Source organism: Ostrea edulis, chromosome 7, assembly GCF_947568905.1.
Source record: "Ostrea edulis chromosome 7, xbOstEdul1.1, whole genome shotgun sequence".
Taxonomy (NCBI): domain Eukaryota; kingdom Metazoa; phylum Mollusca; class Bivalvia; order Ostreida; family Ostreidae; genus Ostrea; species Ostrea edulis.
This window is the reverse complement of record NC_079170.1, coordinates 3,294,710-3,318,702: the sequence shown is the minus strand read 5'-3', so window position 1 is coordinate 3,318,702 and position 23,993 is coordinate 3,294,710. Positions and strand designations below refer to the sequence as shown.

At 36.3% G+C, this 23,993-nt stretch overlaps 1 protein-coding gene and 1 long non-coding RNA gene across 4 annotated transcripts in view; one reads left to right on the top strand and one right to left on the bottom strand.

Annotated features, from left to right (window-relative positions):
• The window catches only part of LOC130047667 (uncharacterized), a 151,431-nt gene that overhangs the window by 17,755 nt on the left and 109,683 nt on the right, over window positions 1–23,993 (bottom strand). The window contains exons 1-3 of one of the 3 annotated variants that reach the window (XR_008796481.1): window positions 4,373–4,449; window positions 1,688–1,971; window positions 1,118–1,309 (exon numbers count right to left, since the gene is read on the bottom strand). This is a non-coding gene — a long non-coding RNA (uncharacterized LOC130047667). Of the gene's footprint in view, window positions 1–1,117; window positions 1,310–1,687; window positions 1,972–2,071; window positions 2,112–4,372; window positions 4,450–23,993 lie in introns of those variants that run through there. The other 2 variants (XR_008796483.1, XR_008796482.1) reach the window with 2 other exon arrangements.
• LOC130047656 (uncharacterized) overlaps window positions 13,679–23,993 on the top strand; it is a 28,842-nt gene continuing 18,527 nt past the window's right edge. Inside the window, exons 1-3 of the mRNA XM_056143030.1 lie at window positions 13,679–13,715; window positions 20,166–20,284; window positions 20,584–20,640. The gene's annotated coding sequence lies outside the window, so the exon portion shown is untranslated. The remainder of the gene's footprint in view (window positions 13,716–20,165; window positions 20,285–20,583; window positions 20,641–23,993) is intronic.

The following is a 23,993-nucleotide window of genomic DNA, read 5'->3' as shown; positions in this document are numbered from 1 at the left end:
AAAATCGATAGGGATCATCTTCATTGCATGGGTAGTCCATATATATGATATGGTGACTGTAGGTGGAAAGGATAACGCTTTAGAGCCCGGAAACCATATTGCTACTTCAATGTCCAGTGTGCTTGACCTTTGACCTTTTGACCCCAAAATCGATAGGAAACATCTTCATCCCATGGGTAGTCCATATGTTTGATATGGTGACTGTAGGTGGAAAGGATAACGCTTTAGAGCCCGGAAACCATATTGCTACTTCAATGTCCAGTGCGCTTGACCTTTGATCTTTTGACCCCAAAATCGATAGGGAACATCTTCATCCCATGGGTAGTCCATATATATGATATGGTGACGGTAGGTGAAAAGGATAATGCTTTAGAGACCGGAAACCATTGCGTCTACAGACGGACGGACAGACAGACAACCCGATTCCAGTATACCCCCCCCCCCCCACAACTTGTTGCGGGGGGTATAAAGAGGCATCCTTGCTCATCATTACCATGCTATTAGTTTGTCTACTTCATACCCAGAGACAGAGAAGAAGATTTTCAAAGAATTTCTACACTTTCACTATATGACCAATAGAGCCCCACCCTAACACAAGAACCCCTGCCCCAGGGGCCATGAATTTCACAATTTTGGTAGAGGGCTCAACACTCATTATAATTATGCCCACAGTTTGGCTTCTTGATGTCCAAGAGTAAAGAAGAAGATTTTTTAAAATTACACTCATTTTGATGGTTTTTGCCCCACCCCTCAGGTCCCAGGGGGGCAGGGACCACGAATTTCACAATTTTTGTTCCCCTCCACCCACAGATGCTATATGCCAAAATTGGTTGAAATTGGTTCAGGGGTTTCAGAGAAGAAGCTGAAAATGTTCAAATGTTAACGCACGACGCACGTCGCATGACGCACGACGAACGACGACGGACAAAACAGATAGCAATAGGTCACCTGAATGAATTCAGGTGACCTAATAACCCCCTGTACTCGGGGGTGGGTGAGACACCATTCCAGCCGGCGACACAAACTGTGTATTCTTTTGCAGAGAATGTCACCACAAAACATCAAATAATTAAAGTGGTGACAAAAAATAAAATTTGTTCCAAACATGGCCACTTACTTGATGAGGGCACTGTTGACCACTGTTGTAGTCCTGGGGTATGTGGGGCAAACCTTCCAATGCATCACACCATAGGGGATGAGTTCACCTGGGCTAAGGAGGGAATGGCAGAACTCCTCAGTGAGACTGGCCTCGAGGTACAGGAGGTAACCACTGACCCGAGCGGCGCATTCCCTCTATCAGGATGGGCTTCTGAAAGAACAACCAATTCATTATATATCGACACTCGGCATTGTCTGAATACATCAGAAAGTCTATCAAGAGAGACGAAAAACTGGCACAGGTCATGCATGGAAGAAACAAGGCTGAAAGAATAAAAACTTTGCATAATTTTGCCTTAGATGCAGTAGACAATAGACAGATGCACAGCCAAGATAAATCAAGCCTATGAGGTATTTGGAGGGGATGCTGCAAAGATGAAAAACAAGCTCTCGTATGCTAAACTTGCAATGGTGCGTTGCTACATGGGTGATCATGCATCATGCAGAAAACACTCTCTGGTGTGCAAAGGGGGATTAAAAAGTAACTGGTTAAGAAAAAGTACATATCTGAGTGACAATTTCAAAATACCCTGTTCGGCCGAGAATGAGAACTTGCTCCATGCTTGTATCTCAAAAAGATTGTCTCCAGCTGTCCTGGCCAAGACGATCAAAAACAGCAACTCTCAGAAGGTCGAGAGCTTTAATCGAACCCTGCGACGATCTCTGCCTCGCAATGTAACATTTACGAGGAACTTCTCCGGTCAGGTGCACAGTGCTGTCCACTCTTCTAATAATGGTCCGGGCAGGTCTATTCGGGGTCTCTGTGCAGGGGTAGGTGCTGCCATCCCCACCAGTGGTTCAGTGGACAAAACCCTAGATAAAGTACAAAAAGATTATGAATTAAACAAGGCTTATCAGAAATTGCCATCCCACAAAAGTAAAAGAGTTGTCAAATGAAAAAAATTGTACAAACTTTATGAGAGGCATCAAGAAGTCAAATACCAGAAAAATGTAATATTGAGCGAACTTCGAGCCCGAGTTAAAAAAAATAATGGAGCTTCCGAGCATAATTACTCTAAACTAAATCACTAGTATTTTAATTGTTCTTATATAATTACATTATATGATGCAATGTGGAAGGTGTGTCCCACAACAAACCCCCTGGTGGAAACAATGCATCCCCTCCAAGTTTGTGGCATGTGGTTCAATTACTTAGTGCATCGAGTTGACACACAGCTTCTTATGGCAGAGATGGCTAACCTCCAGACATCCACCTGGGAACTGTGACCTTGTCAGGTGCATATCTACCATAAGAGCCACCCGGTACGCCTTTTCCTGCTTACTACCCTCCTCTGGCCAGTTCACCTTCAGCACCCCATACCCACTACTAGATACCGCACCCTTCCAAATGATACAGCCGCCCCCCGGTTGCCCCACCATCTCACTTTTTTGGTCTAATTTTATTTTCAATAGTTCAAAGAACACATCCATCTCACAAATATACTAGAAAAAATCACTACTTGCATTTTTAAATCACATGACAAGTCAGAAATGGGGTCTATATAGGGAAAAAAGTACCAATTATTTTCCCATAGAACTCAATACAAACCTTTGGTGCTCTCGCTGTTTCACTATACTGATTTCAGACAAATACTTTACATCATTTGAAAGTTCATTCCAAGCACTAACCAAAATTTTAAAAAAAATATATAGCGTCCCGTGCCTTTCATACCTCAAATTTTGCAAATTTTTCAAAGGGAAAAGAGTACCAATTATTTTCCCATAGAACTCAATACACGTCATACATGCCAACTTTTAAAAATCCCCATGGGGGATTTTGCGCGCGACGACCCCAGTGGTTCTTGAGTTTAAAAAGATTTCTAATATTATGAATTCTATTTAAATCTTTGAATCCCTTTTAACATTCCATCATTCTCCGTAACAGACAGCCGAGGCCTAAACAATACTATATACTATATATTTTTATTTCCAATCAAGGGCCCTCAAGGGGCAGCATGAAAATACATACAAATAATGTACATATACATACACAAGTAAAGAAAGAAGTGATTACATAACACATAGTTATATACAAATAGTGTCATATATTGTTCAAAATAAATTTTCCAGTTATATTTAGAATGGATGGCTCTTCAGAACATAGTATGTAAATGAATTTTTGTTCATCATTGAGTTTGGTAAAAAAATTTACTGTTTTTTCTATAGCACCACAAAAAGATTTTCTTTCATCAGCAAACTTTTCACATTTAATCAAAAAATGGATCTCATCACCTAATAAACCGGAGTTGCATTTGTTACATATTCGTTCATTCCTAGTAATACCAGAATATCTACCAACTTCAATCATTAATTTATGAGCTGATATCCGTAACTTACAAATAGATCGTCTAATATCAAAATTTTTAATTTTATTAAGATAGTTCTCAAAACCAAAGTGCTCCTTAAGCTTAAAATAAGTGCACAGTTTCCCATCAATTAATTTATTTCGATTATTGTACCAGGTTTCAGTGTATTTATCACAGAGTAATTTCTTTACAATTTTCTTAAATCTATACTGACTAAAATCTCTTAATGGATATCCAATTTTAATATATTCTAAAGCTTTTTCTACTAGCGAGTACCATGACAGTTAGCTGTTTAAATGTAAAGATTTACTACATAGATAAGCATCCTTAAGTAGTTTAAATTCATTTTGGTTTTCAAGCCTGTACCAATAACAAATGATTGATTTCAAAATATCATGATGTAGAGGAAATCTCCCCAATTCTGATAGTACAGCAAAACATGCAGTGGGTTAACTACCCCCCCCCCCCCCCCCCTACACACACACAATTGGTTGAATATTTTTTAAGAAAGTAATTTTTCTCATTTCGTGGTCTTTATCCCCTTTTTTGGGTGGCAAAAAGTACACACATAGGTCCCACCCCTTTCAATATTGATTGGATCCGCCACTGGTGTTAACGCACTCAAAGTTACGTCAGGCGAAGTAAAGGGCGACAATCCCATACATTTGTTTTATGTGTAGCGGTCAGCCGCATTCGATCACCGTTGGTCAGTTAGCTCAGTTGGTAGAGCAACTGACTAGAGATTCAGGGGGCCCGGGTTCAAATCCCGGTCGCGGTCTGGTCTGTTGCATTTTCTCCCTTCCTGTTACATATGCAACTCACATATATAGATAATTAACAAGACGAAATATTCAGTAATACCTAATAGTACTGTACCCGATAGTTATTTTTACTAAGTTAGTAAGTACCTGCAAATATCTCTAAAATGAACTCAGAACTGTTTTTCACGGCGCGGCATCCATTTTCGTTTTCACAGCAAGTGTCTTCTGCTTCATAAAGAAAGACAACTCTGGTAGATTTTTCGTGGCATGGAAAGAGTTGTATTTCTTGAAAACAAAATCATTGGCGGATCCAGAAAATTCTCTCAAAAGGAGAGGTGAATCAAAGACCGCAAAATAGCAAATTGCTAAAAAAAAAATTAGTTCATAATGTTAAAATAAAACCCACCCATAGATCCGCCACTGTAAATTATGTAGTGCTCAGCTAAAAATTATCATTACAAAATATCAGCGAATATCTATCATAGCTTCGATCTTCCCACTCCACACATTTATTAGATTGTCAGAGTATTTGTAGTGTGAGGGTATTCTATAAGAGTTACTTCCCTTTGTTTAAGGTCGCTCCATCCTCATGTGACTTATGAATATTAATGGTTAAAAGTGGAAAAACTTTATTAATTTCCACTCAATATAGTTTAATTTGATTAATAACCAAAGAAAATGGATATGTTGCAACCTTTTTAAAGATGTCAGACATACAAAAACAGAAGCATACATCAACATCAGAAAGTCACACATTTTCGTCAAACAGAATAATAAAAATAGATAAAATCTTGTTGAAGTGACAACATTTAAATATCAAACAGTTTTAAAAAACTGCTAATTCACAAATATGTATAGATTAACTGTGGATATTAGGGAAACCAATGTATAATAGGCATCCAGTAGAGGAAATTCCAGCATAGGATTTATTGGCCTTGACAACATTTTTTAAATCATAAATAATTGTTTATCTATGGGAAATATAAACTTTTTCAGTGTTGATGGTTTACCAGATTTTTTATTATATCCAGTGAATAAAATTCCTCAGACAGATATATTTCTATCATGCAGATTATTCATTAAGATTTTTGCAAAAACCTATGACACCACATGATGATCGATCTACCTTAAATCTTATGCGGGATTGTAGCACAGGGGCGGATCCAGGAATTGCGGTTACGGGGAGAGCTAGTTTATTAGATAGGGGGTCTTGGGACCGCCTTGAGGCCCCTGATGGGTCCAGGGCACAGCCTTGGTGGGGGTACACGGGGCGAAGCCTCCGGCAGCTCCTGGATTTTACAGATTTTATAGGGCTTGAAATATGTCTCCTATTTAGTCATTTATACTATTTTCTATCATTTTTAATAAGGTGCAATTAATGAAATGACGCAAATTTTAATAGGAAAAAAAATTAGTTCTCCCAATTAAGTAATTCAAGAAAAAAAGAAAGATTTTTTTCATTTATTTCTCCGGTAGTGATTGCTTCTTTTGTCGTTTAGTATATTTATCTAAACAAGATAACGATTTACCTTAAAATTGACAACTTTAGGGGAGGGCGGCTGCGTTCCCCTTAAATCCGCCACTGTAAGACCCGGCTGGTCCGGGATTCTAGAGTGAGTTAACAACTTACTTCAGTACGGTTTAGACGTATTGCGGGGACTGCCAGAGCTAAATTCAATCTAATTAAGATCAGATCCTAGGATACGCTCAAAATCGCTATAATACTTACGCAGAGTATACGGCGCGGATCTAAGAAGTCTGATTTTAATTAGATTGGGGCTAAATTCAGAATTATACAGCTTTTAAATAGTAAATATCACACTCCCTTGGACTTATTATGATACTGTTTCATATCTTGCTAATTAATTTGTAATACCTGTGATTTTACTAAGAATATATTATTTATTCTTAAACACTGAAACTCTCGTTATTCTTTTTGAACACGGAGATACACGGGAATACTGAAAGTCCCGTTACAGTAGATCCACGCCACAATTTTCTACGCTTTGGCTGTAAGATTGATTTGAACGAACTTTTTTCGCAATACTCAGATACAAAATAAGCCACAGGAAGACAAGCAGAATTTTATATAAAACCGATGAAGATAGTCCCCCCCCCAACCCCCGCTATTTAATTTGTAAATGACAAATGATATGCATACATACATTTTAATACTAAGTCTACCCCATGCTCGTGCTGTGATTTTGCCTTTCTTCAAATGCTAAAAGCGATTTTTTTATTCAAAACGTGAAAAAACTATCTTCAAAAGTGACAAGATTGTTTTGGCAATAAATCATAATCATGTGAAAATCTTTTTGTTTGTTAATTTTTCATCTCTTTGTTTATTCAGTCAGAGTTCTGTTATTTCAATCAGCGCCGGGTGGCTTTAGTGCAGACAGATCTCAAGTACACTAGATTTGACAATAGGTATTTTGGGCCTTCAGAAAATCTATAATACTGCAATTTGTATATTAGATGGGTGTTTGACATTTAAAGATGGCATTATCGTCTTGAAAATAAAACCCTCACGTGTTATCATTGAACACGTGGTACACTATTATGCTTATCGTTGTAAATAACAATTTCTATATCACAACGAGACTGATATTCACATGGTCTATGTACTTTAAATACGATGACGGATTTAAAGACCCAACTTTAAGTTAACGCCCCCAAAATTTTACCTGTGTCGCGATCAATGATAAGCCGCTGGTCAATCAAACTTTTAACAATAGAGCTTAGATTGATTGACGTTTGCAGAGACCGTGGTCTACAGCTACCTGAGAAAGATGTTTTGATAACAATCATGGCTAATGATGATCGGCAGTCTTCAGATCTCGAGGAAAGCCCCAGTATACCTGAGTTTTGATAGCATTGACTCGCACCTAGAATATTTTAATTTCTAACGTCCCCTACACAATGCAATTTATCATCGTATTTTCTCTCTCCATCTTTATACATGTATTATAGATTAAACAATCAGAAATCAAACAATAATAATAATTAAAAAAAAACCCAAACAAATATAAGTTATTGGAATATTTTCTATTAATGATTTATTGTGGCTTTATATTCATAAAAACATGAACAATTCTTTATTGGCGCAGCCCATCAACATGTATAATGGTTATATTGCCCATGCGTAAAACTGTTACAGTAGTTTAAAAAATGCTTCTGTTTGAGATACCACATGGATTATAAATTACACAATCAGAAATCAAACAACAGTAAAAAAGCATAAATAAGTTATTGAGATATTTCTATTTATAATTTATCACGGCTTTATATTGAGAGAGAGAGAGAGAGAGAGAGAGAGAGAGAGAGAGAGTGTGTGTGAGAGAGAGAGTTACTGAGATATTTCTATTTATAATTTATCACGGCTTTATATTTATAGAGAGAGAGAGAGTTATTTCTATTTATAATTTATCACGGTTTTATATTTATAAAGATAAAGAGAGAGAGAGAGTTGTTGAGCTATTTATAATTTATCACGGTTTTATGTTTATAAAGAGAGAGAGAGAGAGAGAGAGATGTGTAAAACTGTAGCAATAATAAAGATGAAATAATATGGCATGGCAATAGTGTTGCATACGTATGACAATAATTACTCATTTAGTCAATGATTGAGAGTAAGGGAGAGAGAGAGAAAGGGGGGGGGGGTAGACTAGCTATGTGTCAGCTTTTGTTTGGGATACCATCGTTACACAAACACTACGTCCACAGAAACCCTAAAGAGAGAGAGAGGAGGGGTGTATACTTCGTGTCAGCTTCTGTTTGGGATGCCATCGTTACACAAACACTACGTCCACAGAAACCCTAGAGAGAGAGAGAGAGAGAGAGAGAGAGAGAGAGGAGGGGGGGGAGAGACTTCGTGTCAGCTTCTGTTTGGGATACCACCATTACGCAAACACTACAGCTACAGAAACCCTACAGACGGCCCATATTGAGGGGTATCTTGACCATTCTTCATTTGGTTGTACATGTACACAGATCTACTTGGATTTATTCATTCTCTCGAAACATGGATATTTTACGTACTACACCCACGACACCGCGAACTCCCAGGACACGCCGGGTAATTTTATATTTAGGAAATTATTTATATACGATATATAACAATTTAATTAGAAGTTTTAAAAAGCAAATGTTTAGAAATGGGTTAAACCTGTCATCTGCAATGCATAAATATGACCAAGTTTGAAGGTTTACGGGAAATAGAAATGCGGTATGCATGTAGGTAGAACTTTTAATTATTTTTTTTTGCACAAATCAAGACACTAAGCATAATTTGTAATAACCTGAGAAATTTCCTGTGTATATCATAAAAATATACACAACAACTGATCTCTTGGCCAGGTAAATTCCAGGTAAATAACATTGACCATGGATAAGCTCCGCCCACATTCAGTCATCCGTGGAGCAACCGTACGGTGGTTTTTTTTGGGTCTTTAAAGAGGTGGTTGCGCAACCATCCCCTCCCCCTAAAAATTTAGAATTTAAGGTAAATTGTGGTCTCTAGGTTAGAAAAATGTAAACGATAAAAGAAATAATAATTTCCTACACTCTCCAAAAAGTAAATGACACAATGTTTTGATTTATTTCTTACTTTTATTGGAAGAACTTAATTGTTTCCCCAAACCCTTAAAATTTCCGTCATTTATTAATTTCACCTTGTTAAAATGACAGACAATAGTAAAGATGACTACATAGGACATATTTAAAGCCCTATACAATCTTTAAAATCCAAGAGCTCCCGGGGACTTTGTCTCCCCGACCCCCACCAGGGCATACTGGAGGCTTCACGGCGGCTCCCACACCGCATGTCTTTAGAGGTACATTGTAGAGCGTTCGCCCCGCATGCGGAAGGTCGGGGTTCGAATCCCGGCTGCGACAGATCTAAGGCTTTATTTCAAACAGATATTGACAGTTTCATCTCCAAACGCTCGGTATCAGGTGTGAATGTCACGGGTCCTCGGAAATGACCTCAAAAACACATGTCTCGTGTCATAGTAGGTGTGGCACGCTAAAGAACCCTCACATGCAGCTCAATGACCGTAAGCGCCGATCATCAGTGGCGGATTTAAGCGGGGGCGCAGCCGGTGTAGAAGCAAATTTTGACTCCCATAGAATAATGACCGGGGGTCATTTTTCGAGAAAAATTGGATAATTTTGTAGAAAGAAGACCCAGGGGTCATTATTTTGCGTGTCATACCTGAAAAATAATTACCCCCGTAGAAAAATGACCCCCTCCTTTTCTTATTTTAAAGAAGTTCATATGGGTTTTCAGGTAATTATTTACACAGAGTTATCGTTCCTGCTGCTCCTCTTATCAAATTTATTCCTTGTGTAAATTTTTGTTCACGATTACCGTAATAAAATAAAAGTAAGAACTTGTTCATTGAATTTGTGGAAAACCCACTGTAGGTTCCATGATTAATTACAAATGGAAAAAACTCGCATATTTCAGGGACGGATCCAGGGAATTTTCAAAAAGGGGTTCTACCATCAATTTTAGTTTTCAAAAGGGGAGTTCCATTCTCAAAATGAGTTATTTTTACCTCATTAAGCAACATTTTGTAACGATAGGCAGAGGATAGGCAGAGGAACAATCTATAAAACCTCCACACCTCCCTCTGAATCTACCAATGTATTTATGCTATCTATTTACATGTATAAATCTTGTGTAATCAAACACACACATAAAAAAGAGCTGCGTCTAAATACAATACTTCTTGTGTCACAGAGAGGCGTGAAATCTTCTTAAAACTGATGAATTGACATACATTTTTTGCTTATTTCATTTACGCATCATTATCATTTTTCAAGAATTTTGAAAAATGAGTAAGTGTTGATAGAGGTATTAGTGAGTATGCGAACGATAATTTTGGGTAGACTAGAACATTTTACTGGATAATTTATGCCTATCAGGGGACGGGGGCACGTGCCCCCTCACTTTTGGAAGATGGGGGGGGGGGGGTCACAAGAGTGTTTGTGCCCCCTCACTTTCCTAACACAAAATTAACATAGATTGATCAGATGAGAATATACCACGGTTAAAAAGATACTCAATTCTAATATGCAGGTTCTCAGGACTCAAAGCATTATTTCTTGCATGTACATAACCTATTCTCTCCGTACTACATTTTTTTGGACCGAGTTACGTTTTAAACCGTCATAAAATTGTTAGTTACAAGAATAATGTTCTCACGGTGAAAATAGTTATATCTCATTTATATTAGAAGGGCATCCCCCGTTGCAATGTTCAAAAGTGCAGTATGTCGTACACAGAACTGGGGAGTAGGAGAAGGTAAAGCCGGGGCACATGCCCCCACACTTTTCAAAGGGGGAAGAAGTATGGTTGTGTCCCCCCCCCCCTAAGTAAGGCTTTTTTACAATCTGATTAGAATAAGATCCCCGATCCGCTCCTTTGTTCTTACTTTTCATATTGTTTCTACAGGATAAAAACAAAGGAGCAGAAGGAGGATCTCATTTTTATCAGGTTTGGATTGTTAGTTATTACCCACAAATAAAACAATTTTGAGTCATTACAGTCGGAAGACCTTCCAGAGGCCATGAATCTTGAATTCTTCAAAATTTTCTTCGGGAGACATCAAAATACATGAAACTTGATTAATGAAGTCAGTAGGAAATGGCATACAGCAAAGTATATAAAGTGTAAAAAAAAAAAAAAAAAAGTGACAAGGGAAATGTAAAGCCCCCCCCCCCCCCCCCCCCCCCGAAATAGGACTTTGGAGTATCAGAAGGATTTTTACCCCAGCTACGCCACTGCCTATTGTGTTAAATTATCAAAACACCCAAAATAAAACTCCACACTGTCATATCACAGAAAATGCAGTACACCAGCTATCACGGTGTAGAAACGCACTGGAGTAAAGTGTATCACCTTCTACTCTCTCTCTCTCTCTCTCTCTCTGTCTCTCTCTCTATCTGTATGTGTGTAAAGAATGTAGAGGAAGCAAATTTACAAAAAGATGTGATTAATTAAGATTAATATCAGGTTTAGCACCCTATAAAAATGGCTGATGGGGGGGGGGGGCGCAATTTGTAACCCCCCCCCAACCTTTCGAAATTCCTTGGATATCGGTATGAGTACACAATTCCCGCCACTGATCAGACTTACAGGTTTTCCAAGACGTAGTAACCCCCCGGCATGTCCATCTAGGTCTGCAGAGGTTGGGCTTATCGACAGAAAATTTTTGACATGTTAAAAATTTCTGTGGGAGAAAAATTCCGCTAAAATTCTTTCTAATTTGTTCTGATCCCGTCAGAATTCCGCTTTCCTGTCCTCTCCGGAGAACATCCGTGGTGATTCCGTTGATTCTATATAATAAAATCTGCATTTCTTTCAGCGGATATGAAGAAAACACATGTAGTGTTCTGCCTTTTTGCTCCCAGATTTCAAATGCATGAACGCTGATATTTAACTGATGGGTGATCTGCAGTTCATGTATACTTACATGTATTTTGATAGTGTGCTTTGAAACTGTTTTCTTAGTGGATACAAAAGAGCTTTTTTTCAAGTACTTAAAAGAATCACTCGATCATTAAATATTTCCTTTATTCCTTACATAAATTCCTTTTCGTTTTTGTAAGGTAAAATTAAGTATCTTAAGGATGATGTGATCCAAGATCATATTCTTCAAATGTCGTCATCCACGTGAACGACTTATAATAAATGAGTGTTTAATTGATTTCTGTAACGATCATCGTATTAAGGGCACTAATTTCCTTCTTGTAACTTTTTTTCTTCAAATTTCGACATTTTAATTTCAATGATAGAGTTTTCCTTACAAAATCAAAAATACTATTGAATATGAATTGTAGAAGGATTTTATTTTGGTGATCCAACCAGTATTGGTTTCATAGGTGGATCTAGATTTATTAGATTAGATTTTAAAGTAAACATACTGATGACATAGAAACAAATATGATTTGATAAACCTTCGTCGTCATTAATTGTTCAAACGTCAGGCCATAAATGATTTTAAACGCGCATGCAAGGCGGGTTGACTTGCGACAGTGTTTTGAATTTCAATTCACCTTGTAAGCAGCTGTGTAAACCCATCTCTCTCTCTCTCTCTCTCTCTCTCTCTCTCTCTTTGGTCAGGGCAATGGGGATGGGCAACCCCCTTCCGTCTCGCTCATTCCGCCAGGCTATTTTTTGTCAGTTCTTTATCGGTTTATATTTCTAACAAAATTATATGAATATATGTGCAATATATGCATGTAATTAAGGAGGCAGACATATACCTAAATCAAATAACACACACACACACACACACACACACACACACACACACACACACACACACACATGCATACATACACACACACACACATATATATATATATATAATGTGTGTGTGTGTTTGTAAACGGTCTCAACTGAGAACCGACGTCAGGTTACACAGCAACAACTGAGGACACAAAAATCAATATGCTATGCTTGGCGATTATGGCCATTGAGCAGGGAAAGATCTTTATCGTGCCACTCCTGCTGTGACACGGGACCTCAGTTTTTGCGGTCTCATCCGAAGGACCGCCCCATTTAGTCGCCTCTTACAAGAAGCAAGGGGGTACTGACTACTGAGGACCTATTTTAACCCGGATCCCTACGGGACGTACAGGAGTAGAATCATTTTCAAGATTTGGCCACAGTAAAAATCATAGCAAAATTTGGCGGTTTTCTTCTTCCATGCCATGCAATTAATTCATTCACACCGGGCGCTGATCCAGGATTTTTTTCTGGGAAGGGATGAAGGGTTGCACCTTTACCCACCCACCCCCTGCAAAATTTTAATTTCAATTTGAACAAGCAGAAAAAAAAAAAAAAGAAGAAGAGGAAAAAACACCCTAAAACATTCCCAGAGGCGAAACCCTAATCCGTGTGTGTTGCCGGGGGGGGGGGGGGGGGGGGGGTCAGTTTTATGTTTTTCAGTGTGTCTTTTTGCAACCAGGTATTGTTACTTTACTTACAAGAATTAATGTATTTTGAATTATTTAAGATGTTCTATAATTAGAATTTTGTTTGCATCAGTGATCATGTGCCTATAAGCTAGACTACTACTGGGAGCAGCTTGAATAGTTCAATATAACATATGATTGTTATACCTTTAAAATTTATTAGTCCCCTACCGATGAAACCAGGGGGACTATATTCTTTATCTCTGTCTTTCCGTGAAACTACAGATCAAGTTTGACTTTCGTTACTTTTGATCAACAGATATATATGCGACTTGTTCTCGGTCGGGTTAGTGCTACGCTCGATCAGTGTTCAGGTGAAAAAACAGAAGACGGGAATTTATCCTGCAGATCCAACATAGCAATTATTACTTATCAAATTCGACTTTCGTTACTTTTTATCAACAGGTGTTAAAGTTAATATGTTTTAAACGTCTCTCATATTTATGATCGGGTTAGTGCCCCAATATATTGAAATCGAGGTGGGGGGAAAGGAGAAGATGGTAATGTAAGTAATGCTGCAGATCAAATTGTAACATTCTATCCAACAAAGCGTTTATTCTTAATATTCTTGAAGATATAATATGCATGATTTCTCAAAATAATTCCATATGAAAAATAAATTAACATATCTATGTCCGAATTTTCTCGAAACGTATTTAGCACATTAAATAATATCCCTTAATGGAATTTTGGGTGCCGGTAGGGAACATGTATTGCTTGTACAATACTCTCAGAATGCTTGTTTCCCAAGTGAATCTTTCCTATTCAATGTCAAACATTTCCAAATGCAATATTTTTACAGAGCAGCAATAGTTTACATTTGTTTAAATGTTAGACAGTTACTGTACGGAACTATCCAAGATAATTTCACATTGTAGTTAACTGGCATCAAAATTTTGTCACATTGAAAAATAAAATGTATATAACAAATTATTCTTTGAGTGGACTCAAGGGCAAAATGCATTTTGCTGAACCAAAGTGTTGCCTTCAGTCTAACTGCCTTGGGCAATAGTTTTGTTCTCGGGTCCAACAATGTGTGTTGCCCTCCAACTCGGTCAATTAATGTACATTTATGTATACTGTTTAGCTGCAATAATGTAGCCCTATCCGATTTTTTTTTATTCTGACGTTTTCGGGATAGGGCTACAATTCCATAGGATCTCCGTAATGGTGCAAAATAATTTTATGAATAACCGATAATAAGCTCCATGTATTAGTCCAAAATGTTGTTTACACCAAAAGGAGTACATACTTTGTGCTTGGGTATGTTTAGTAAAGGTGTTTTTCAGTAAACATCATGTACAGCTTGCAAAATTCTTTGTCTGCTCCGCCATGCTTATTATTGCGAGATATTGTAGGTGGATCTAATGAAAAACCTAAACATTGAAAATCTGCGTGTAAATGTAGTTATTCGAGCCACTCCGACAAAGAAAGGAAAATCATATGGTTGCAGAAAGAATTTACACTCTGCTGTTCGCTTTTTAACTTGATATTAAATCTAATCCTTTTTAATACCGACGAAATAGCTTTCTCCTCCGTGCTTGTCCATTGATGTAAATACTACCTTATATGGCATATGCAAATAACTTGACAATCAGAATTAGAAACTTCAGTACATCAAACATGGTGCACAAATATGAATTGAGAAATTGGAATGTATCGAAATTGTTGAAAACGGTAGAGTAGAGCCTCACAAATCTTAAGTTGCAGGTTCTAAATATATATCTTGACTAAGAAACATAGAATATCATTTTATTTACGTAAAGAAAGTCAGCGAATGTTGAGAATGATCAAAAATGTTGCGGGAGTGATCACTCCCGCATTTGCACCATTACGGAGATCCTAAGGAGTTGTAGCTCTCTCCCCCCAAAAGAAATTGGAGAGGGCTACATTATTGCAGCTAGTATACTTTTACACCCTTATATAAATATTCATCTTTATATTTTTTACAAACAAAAAATCCAACAAAATGAATTTTTGTTTATTATTTGATAACGGACTAAAGTCTTATCCATGGAATTCTCAGGTACATTGATAATTTACATTTAAAGTCATTTTTGGATTGTATACTTTTAAAAAGAAAGATGTGCCCTCCACACAAATGTGGGGAGCTGTTTTAAAGTGCAAATTTTAGGATTTTGAATCATCCATTGAATGCACACTTATTCAGGATAAAAACAAATTTAGTAAGTCTGGTTTAAATTATTATATTAGGATGGTGTTTTGTTACAGAAGACCTTACATTTTTCTTTTTACCTTTTTAGCCAAGTTGCATAACAAATCTCGGCTTTTAAATTGGCGAATGATGGGCGTCCAGTCGGGCGGGCGGCGTCCACAATTAGCTTGTCCGGTCTCTAACTTTCATACTTTTTGGTGCATCTTTGTGAGACTTACATAACATGATCACATCCAAAAGAGGAAGGTTCCTTATTTATTTTTATGTCCAAAGGTCAAGGTCACATTGTCACTAAATGCCATAGATTTGAGCTTGTCTGGTCTTTAACTTTCATCCTACTAGGGGCATCTTTGTGAAACTTACATAACATGATCACATCCAAAAGAGGAAGGTTCCTATTTATTTTGATGTCCAAAGGTCAAGGTCATTTTGTCACTAAATGCCATAGATTTGAGCTTGTCCATGTTGTCCGGTCTCTAACTTTCATACTACGAGGGGCATCTTTATCAGATTTGCGTATTTTGATCACATCCAAAAGAGGATGGTTTCTATTTATTTTGAGGTCAAAAGGCCAAAGGTCAAGGTCTCTTTTTCACTATATACTGTAGATTTGAGCTTGCCTCTAACTTTTATACATGTACTTGCTGTTGCATGTTTATCAGACTTCAAATCCTGATGACATTCAAGATTCATGTTGCTTTTGAAATCCAAAGGTCAAGGTCATTATCACACTAAATACATATTGTGGCCATTCAAAGCTTCATACTTATAAACTATATTAAATACGTGCATGTTTTTACTTTGTGAATAATTTTCCAAACTGCAACCTGACTATATGTATCTTTGATGCATTTTAGCGGGGTTTTTTTAGCTCACCTGAGCCGAAGGCTCAAGTGAGCTTTTCTGATCACATTTTGTCCTGCGTCCATCTGTCTGTCTGTCCGTCTGTCTGTAAACTTTTCATATTTTCATCTTCTTCTCATGAACCACCAGGCCAATTTCAACCAAACTTGCCAAAAAGCATCCTTAGGTGTAGGGAATTCAAGTTTGTTCAAATGAAGGGCCATGTCCCTTTCAAAGGGGAGATAATCACAAAAATGCAAAAATAGGGTGGGGTCATTTAAAAATCTTCTCAAGAACCACTGGGCCAGAAGAGCTGAAATTTACCTGAAAGCTTCCTGACATATTGCAGATTCAAGTTTGTTCAAATCATGGCCCCCCGGTGGTAGGGTGGGGCCCCAAGGGGGTATCAAAGTTTTACATACAAATATATAGGAAAAATCTTCTTCTCAAGAACCACTGAGCGAGAAAAGCTGATTTTTACATGAAAACTTTCTGACATAGTGCAGATTCAAGTTTGTTCAAATCATGGCCCTTGGGGGTAGGATGGGGCCACAAGGGGGATCAAAGTTTTACATACAAATATATAGTTAAAATCTTTTTCTCAATAACCACTGAGTCAGAAAAGCTGATATTTACAAGAAAACTTTCTGACATAGTGCAGATTCAACTTTGTTCAAATCATGGCCCCTGGGGGGTAGGATTGGGCTACAAGTGGGGGGGGGGGGGGTCAAAGTTTTACATACAAATATAGGAAAAAGCTTTAAAAATCTTCTTCTCAAGAATCATTGGGCCAAAGAAGTTGACATTTACATGAAAGCTTTCTGACATAGTGTAGATTCAAGTTTGCAAAGGGTAGTTTGGGACATAATAGGGACCAAGGTTTTACATGCAAATATATATGGAAAGTCTTCAGATATGGGCCAAGGTGACTTAGGTGAGCGATGTGGCCCATGGGCCTCTTGTTTCTTAGGTCACCTGAGTAAACTCAGAAATGAAGCATAAATGGGACAAGGGGGACATAAATTGTAAATTTCAGGACTCCAGCACCCCTGAGGCCCTAGGGGCAGGGCAAAAACTGTCCAAAATTGACCAAAAGCTTTATTTTTGGTCATTATGTCATTTTCTGCTATATAAATTTAAGATTAAATTTCATAGCTTATTTGTGTATGCTTTTTTTAATTCATAGAGTATTTTGAACTTGCGGATTCTTAAAAAGATATATCTGTGGTTATTGGTTACTCAGACTTGTCTCAATCTATATTTAACAAAAATTTGAAGTTCTTAATTTTTAAAATAATTCATTTCATTAATTTCAGGTAGTTCAATTATGTTGTTAAAATTCTCAACCAATATAGCCCAGATCTATGGTAGAGTAAAAACTATACCTAGTACCTGTTGAAGAAAAACAGTGATGAGTTCAGTTACTGCAGCAAGGCAATATTTTCAAGGATGGCCTTGTGAAATTTTTGTTTTGCTAATATACATATATTATTATTAATTATAATCTTCATTATGATGTAAATATGTCATTAAGTACAGTCGAACCTAGGTATCACAAACTCATTGGGGCTGAGGAAATACAAAGGTACAGTACCCGCAACGTTATTCTTGACATGATAAACGATAGAACACGATACATGCATGATACGATAGGATACACGCACGATACGATAGGATACACGGTAAACCTGATAAACGCAAAACCTGATAAACGATCTTCACGATAGACCTGATAAACACAAAACCTGATAAATGATCTTCACGATAAACGGAAAACCTGATAGAAATGTTGTAAATTTAGAAACAATTTAGACAGAACGAAAGTTTGATACGTACAAAATAATTTCATTATGTTGATAATAATATTGAAGGATTTCAATACTTAATATATACCTAAAGCATATAATGTATTTATCCACGGTTGTACGTTTATTTTTTATTTTTAAAAAATTCTATTTATGTTTTCTTTAACATCATTACAGCTAAAATCCGGAAGCTAAACTATATACGGTATTGAATTCATTATTTGATATCTATATGAATTTTCTCAGCCAATGATTCTAAAACGTATATTGTCACCTTGAATGTTTAATATATGAATCATAAATGGAGTGATTGATTTTTATCTTGCTTAACGTCTCGATCGAGAATATTTCACTCATATGGAGACGTCACCATGACCGGTGAAGAGCTTTTAAATTTAGGCTTATGCTCGGCAATTACGGCCATTGAGCAGTGAGGGTTTTTTAGCTTGCCACACCTACCGTGACACGGGGCGTTTGTTTTTAAGGTTATCTCCGAGGACCCGTGGTATTCACACTTGATGCCGAGCGTTTAGCAATTAAACAGGGAATTAACAAAATGGAATACAATGTAGTGATATCATGCTTCAATAGCTCTCTAATTCTAATGTCTATTATCTTGGATATCAAATAAAACTAAGTAATATTTTGTGTTTAGCGAGGAGGGGGATTATTTTGCATCAAGCTCTGAGTTCACCGCTCTTTCAACAACTACAATTATTTTCATAATGACCGCTTTAAATGTAATCCACTGCACTACACCATATGCTCATATGTTAGATATTTCTACACTATGAGTGATAATTGATAGTCATAAGTAATTGGAACATATTTATATGAATTGATATTTTGTTAACAAAAAATAAATAAACTATTAAAAACATATACGAAACCCGGCTTGATTTAAAGTCGCAATTTAGAAACGCTTTAAATTAAATGTTTGTGTTTAGCATGTAAAAAATTCAAATAATCATAAAAACCGGCATACATTTCCAGTATCTACACGTACGACTATTGGTATATGTGTACATGTACATGTACAAATAAACAAAAAACAACGATGACAGCTGAATCATGCCCAATTGAGCAGAATTTTGGGAGATGCAATATACCCTTGCACTCTTTTAAAACTTAATCTTCTAAATGTGTGAAATACAATGCCCCTGAGAATGTTTACTGTCAAAACACGGGTGATACACAAAATCAGATAGATAAGAACACGCACAAGTTCAGTAGTTGATATATATTAAGTTGAATACAGGTGAACAAAATCGGAAGAAAAAGAACCATTATTAAAATATATGTAATAAACACTGTAATTTACTGATTTTTCCTTTCAGATCGGAACTTTCTATTTCTCTGTTAGTGTTAATTACAAATAATTGTTTCTACACAAGGAAATGTTTATGAACTCCAGATGAAGGAGCTTTCAGTTTTATTGTCCTCGGTTTGCTTGGCAAACCACTGCCTACTTTCCAGACAGAATAAAATTCCGATAAATTTTCACCCTCTCTGGACAGACAAATAGCTCTTTTTCTGCTTTAAAATCAACAGCTTTATGTTCTCCTTCAAATATACTGTCTTTCCTCGATTCCTAAAAATAGCTTCTTTAACAAAACGAATAAAGCTTTCGGAAAGTATCTTACTTTTTCATTAGATTTAATATACGATCCCGATAGTTTCCGAAGCTACACGATAAATGATTTTCACGATAAACGGAAAACCTGATACACGCAAAATACGATACACGATAGACCTGATAAATGCAAAACACGATAAAAAATGGAAAACCTGATATAGGATAGGATACACGCACGATACAATAGGATACACGCACGATACGAAAGGATACACGCACGATAGAACACGATGGGAATGTCAAGAATAACGTTGCGGGTACTGTAATGCGTAGATTCGAGACATTGATATTGAGGTTAGAATACATAAAGAGACAGTGATTGATATTCCAACTCACTTCCATATATGCATACATCATGGTATTTGAGATATTGATATTCGAGATATCAAAGTTCAACTTTATTTTAGTAAATGTTATTGCTTATTTTTATCTAAAATGTCACTCAGTGCTTATGATATACCTTTGGACTTTAAGGAGCTTGAAATATACTTGCAGGTGGCAGCATGAAGGAGACCCAGGTGATGATACCTGTTGATGTATATATGATACCTGTTGATGTATATGCAGCTGATGATGTCGACATAGAAATTAATTCTGTTGATCCAAATGACAAGGTACAAAAATTCAAACTTGTTTTATTTTCTAGCGAAATAGTTATATAGGTCAATGTGATGTACCCTTAACCCCATGTATATAGAAAATATAAATACATTGGGTACTTTCATTAGTGTTATGTGAAATTTTTACCTTAGCCTACATATATTTGGCAGATTGAATATTCATGGGATTAGCATAGCAACTAAATCAACTGAGTCATGTCCAAATTTCTAATTTTAGAGAAGTTTTGACTAAATCTACCTAACTTTTAGATGTATTACTAGTTCTGTATCTAATATGTTTTGAAATTCTACAGGAAAGAGATGGCCTCCCTGTTGTCTTGGTACTTACAGGCTTTAATGTAAAATAAAAGGTTAGTAGCATATATTTGTGTTGGTCTAGTGATGGGTAAAAGTAACAAAGGTTAGGGTTTTGCTATAATCATTAGGAATTCTACTTTTTACAGTTTAACTTCTAAACTCTTTTGGGTTCATTGATTGAATATCTAAAAGTTATTTCTGTTTTGTGTAACAAAAACTAATGTTGCAGGGAAATCCTTTTTCTGCCCCGAAGGTCAAAATTTGAACAATATTGTCCATCCTGTAACTTTTCATCAACGTACCTGGAAATCCATGCATTTTTAAAAGGAATAGTCAATTTTGTACGGAAGCAGATAGGTGCCAGGGTATAGAATTAATATTTATTTAACTGGCGGCCGCCACTTAATTTAACTGGCGGCTGCCACTTATTATCTGGCGGCCACCATATACATTAACTGGTGGCCACCAGTTATTTTATCTGGCGGCTGCCACTTAATTTATATATGGGGGCTGCCAATTGCAAAAACAATGTAATTTGTATCACTGAGTGATTATTTTGGAAAGATTTAGAATAGTAAGCAAACACACAGAATCGTTTCTCAAAGTGTATAGGGACAGTCGGAGGAGAATTGTCTTCTACAATTGTTGACAAACAGAAAAGGAACCTAAATTGTATCTTTTGTCCAAACTTCGTACTCCTAAATTGGAGGGAGGGGGCTCCGCTCATCCTTAATAGGGGATCAAAGATTTACATACAAATATATAGGGAAAATCTTTAAAAATCTTCTTCTCAAGAACCACTCAGCCAGAAAAGCGACGATTTACATGAAAGCTTCCTGACATAGTGCAGATTCAAGTTTGTTAAACTCATGACCCCCTGCGGCTAGGATGGGGCCACAATAGGGGATCAAAGTTTTACATAACTAATAGATAGATAAAAATCTTTTAAAAAAAAATTTCCTTAAGAACCATTGGATGAAAGAAGTTTACATTTGGACGAAAGCTTCCTGACATAGTGCAGATTCAAAGGACTAAGACCATGTTTATCAAAATTCGGCCTAACGTCCAAAGTGAATAATTTTTTGTTAGAAATATTCTCTAACATGTTATTTTCCTATAATGTACTGGTTTTTATATGTAGAGTTCGTGAAAGAACACTATTTTTAGGTTTACATTACTAGTATAAATCCTATAATTTGCTCTACTTTGTAAGATTGCGTCATACAACGTCGCTATATATTATTAGAAGTGGTAACGTATTGTAAAACATAATTATGCAATGAGCTGTTTAATATATAATAAGATCTTGAAAAAGAAATTTTCTTTCAAAATACGCAATAAGGTTATTTTACTTATAGCCCGAATGGCACACCATATTTTTCAATCCTGCCTTCATTCGGCCATTTTCACACGCCGCGCCGTTAGCCTGTTTGTGCTGTTCGTGGAAGTTGCAGAGGATGTACTCATCTCATTTCAACGTAAGTTTTAGAAATATGAATATACTTCACCTCTACTCGTTAAACTGTATAACCAAATAGGTGTACCAATTGCTCTTAAAAATAATAAACAAGTCGTATGGAACGAATAGTATGGTGCGCCTGTGGTGTGTTGACAAACACATAATATTCACGCATTGGGCTGTTGGAAATCCCACAACAAATCTGTTAACTGTTGTCAACATATATTTATTGTTTATCTATTATAATTATATATTGTTAAGATTTAAAATTGTATGTATATCAGCTGATCAGAAAAATCAGCTGTTTCACGATCATGCCATTTTCAATTCCAAGTGCATGACCTTCTCGGGTCTATTTGAATTTTCTTACATGATGTTTGACTCACTTCACACTTTGAACTTTCCATGTATCATTGTATGGTCTAAAAAGTATTTGTATAGGTTAAAGAGACATATAATTGTATATAGATGTATATTTCCATAATGGTATATGTCTCTGGGGTAACATGTAGGCCTGTGGGGGGTTATAGGTTGAATAATTTTCGAATGAGTATTCTACTATGTTTAAACTTAACTTAGTGATTATTTAGTAATCAAATAAAAGTTATATGATGAATCGATACATTTCTTCAATTTACTGTAAACAAAAACTGTTTCTGTGGTTTGGAATCTGTCTGGTATTAGTGCATAATAAATAACTTCATATTAGTCAATAAATATATTCTTGTTGTAGTGATGACATTTGCAAAATCTGTGAGAATAGAAAAAATTGTGTTAGGGTCAACAGAAATTTTTAATTAGGGTAGTCGGGAAAGTGGAAACCAATTAACATATATATATTTTTTGGCCTTACGCAGAAACATGGATTAGAAAAGTCGGAATGATTTTTACATTCAATAATTTTTAAATACTTAAAAGCACCATTAAGCCAGGAAAATCATAAGAACAGTTTGGTTTTATAATTTAAATATGCCTTATTTCAAGATAAATTGTAAACATGTCAAACTTAATTTCAACAATTACACTTACAACTTACATGCCTGCATTGGGATTAGATATAGAATCACTCAGAGAATGTTGAATTTCATGGGTACTACCATGATTTAAGCATATATTTTTTTGTTAGCTTATCTCCTTTATATTATTGAATATTAAATTTTTCCATACATCTACCACAAGAAAGAGCATGAAAGATAAAAATATTTTGTGAATTTGCTGATAATTGTGAAGTAAGATACATGTAATATATCAACATTAGCTACAACAAAAATTATTAGATGGGGAATCAAATTCAAATGAAATGTTTGTGTATATAATTATTTATGCAGAAATGTACATGTAACTAAACTGTCCTCTATTGTTTAGTTGGAGACATGTCAATCTCCCACCGAATACATAAATGTAATTTTTCTGAATTCTGTACCAATGAAAATACATGAGGGCATGAAAGTACAACTTTTATATGAATATTATAATACAGGGGTTCGTGTTTGCCCAACTATCTATTTTGTATTGCTTGTAGGAGTTATGAGATTGATCACTGTTTGTTATCTTCACCTTTCATTTATGATATAGTTTTGATAATGATATAATACTGGAGTAATTTGAATTTCAGGATGATATAATATGTACAGCAAAAATTGATGGCAAGGGTGACATGAATCAGATTGACAAGAATCCATATTCCTACTCATCAATGATAGTGGCATCAGTGACACATGCGGATAAGTGTTGGACATCACTGAAGGAATAGCTTCCTTGTTGTGCCTGCCAATAGCAAGGTACCAGATTATACAGCAGTTATGTGGAAACAGATTCCCACAATAGGGGGACCAGATTGACACCTACATTGTACAGTATCAGGCAGTTATATCAGAACTGGAAAAACTGGATCCAAACAAGACTATATTGCTTGGAAGAAACATGTCGACTCTAAACTTTAACCCT